We start from the raw sequence: 1,779 nt of genomic DNA, 5'->3' as shown, positions 1-1,779 counted from the left end.
GCATCTAATCCTTCGGACCAGCCCTAGGAGAGCTATTAATCAGTTTAGTGGTCTGGTTAAACTTAGGTATAGATATACTTAACTTTTTTCATATCACCTCTTCATTGTGCACATGAATACTTGTTCCACAGAAATGGATTTCTGACCCACACCGGGATCGAACATCAGTCTCCCAAGTGACAGGCCAAGGTGGTACCAACTTGAATCCCTAAGTCATAAAAGAAGTTGGAACCTAAGTAGTACACTGGGGAGTGTGGTAAAATTCGCTTATAAGTCTGGCTGGTAAAAATCTCATGTACGGTGTACTTATGCTCCAACTTGATTTATGGCTTTGGTTAGTGGCACAGTATCTTGTTGGCCTTTCACTTGTTAGATCGAGGTTCTTTCTCGTTGTGAGTCAGAAATATATATCTTGAAATAAAATTCGGTGTCAGTAAAGGTTGCCGATAAAAATCACAAATAAAGCAAAGAATGTTACATTTTGGAGTCGACTACCTTCTTGAGTAGGGAGATGATAGGATACGAGATACAACGGAGTTATATACCTATATGTAATTGTAATACTCCCAATTCCGTCGTGACGGCTGACCTAGGTTTATTTCTTTGAGTCTTTACTGTTTCTTGCAAAAAAAATGGTCTTTATGGCATCGGAATTCCAAGACCCTCATGTAAACGATGTGTGATAAAGTCGATACAACGATTGAATTTACTTATATAATTGAAAATAGCGGAAATTTAGGGTGTTTCATGTGCTTGAACTGGTATGCTGAATGAGTTTGTGAGAAAGAGATTTACCCGTAAATCTTATATTTAAGATTTGTCACAGTCGAGATACGAGATTTTATGTAATGGCTATATATTTTTGGATTTCTGGAAAAAACTTAAGATTTCATCCTAAACTGAACCTATTTTTATACCCTTCAAACAAACACAAAGATCATTTACTTTTCATAGAAAGACTTTCATGCGCTGTAACTAATACAATTTCCAAGTAGCATATTTTTTCCGTCCCACATAAAAGGTTCAGAAGAATTTGCCATAAATTCAAAGAATCTCATATATTACATATATAACGTTATTTTACTGAGGCTATATATATCAATTCCATATTCACCAAATTACTCGTAGCAGTTATATTAGTTTTTTTTTTTTTTTTTTTTTTTTTTTTTTTTTTTTTTTTTTTTTTTTTTTTTTTTTTTTTTTTTTTTTTTTTTTTTTTTTTTTTTTTTCAGGAAACTTGAGCCTTACACACAACCTTTTCCAACTGCTCTGGGTAGAATAATAAAAGTGATATGTATAGCTGTACGTTCAACAATATATTTTCATTCGGAGAAACTCCCTGCATAGAGAAAACTGGCTGTAGTATGGGCAGCCTTGTATTTCCATTTCTTAATAATTCATATATGGAGTACTTTGAAGTGGCGATAGAAAAACCCATTGTATCTTTCTAGAGTTCTAGTGTAGGCGATTTTAATATTCTTTATTCTCTGAATGGGAAACCTACAATGAAATTACCTTTTTTTTTGTGATGTACTGTGTTAAGAGATGCCTGCATATAAACTTACTTTCTATAAAAAACCTAACTTTTTATTCACCCTACATTCAGTATTTTGAGTTGCTATGATATCTTGGTGAAATTAGACTTAGCCTGGAAATTCATTTTACGAGCGTTTAATATTTACTTTGGAGAATTTTTGAGGAAGAGTTTAAAATTTATTCTTGAACAGCTTTCATCTTGAGAATATCCTGGCCACGTGATTGAGAAAGCGTTCTACAAAC

Source organism: Macrobrachium nipponense, chromosome 2, assembly GCF_015104395.2.
Source record: "Macrobrachium nipponense isolate FS-2020 chromosome 2, ASM1510439v2, whole genome shotgun sequence".
NCBI classification, from domain to species: Eukaryota; Metazoa; Arthropoda; class Malacostraca; order Decapoda; family Palaemonidae; genus Macrobrachium; species Macrobrachium nipponense.
This window is presented reverse-complemented; position numbering follows the sequence as displayed.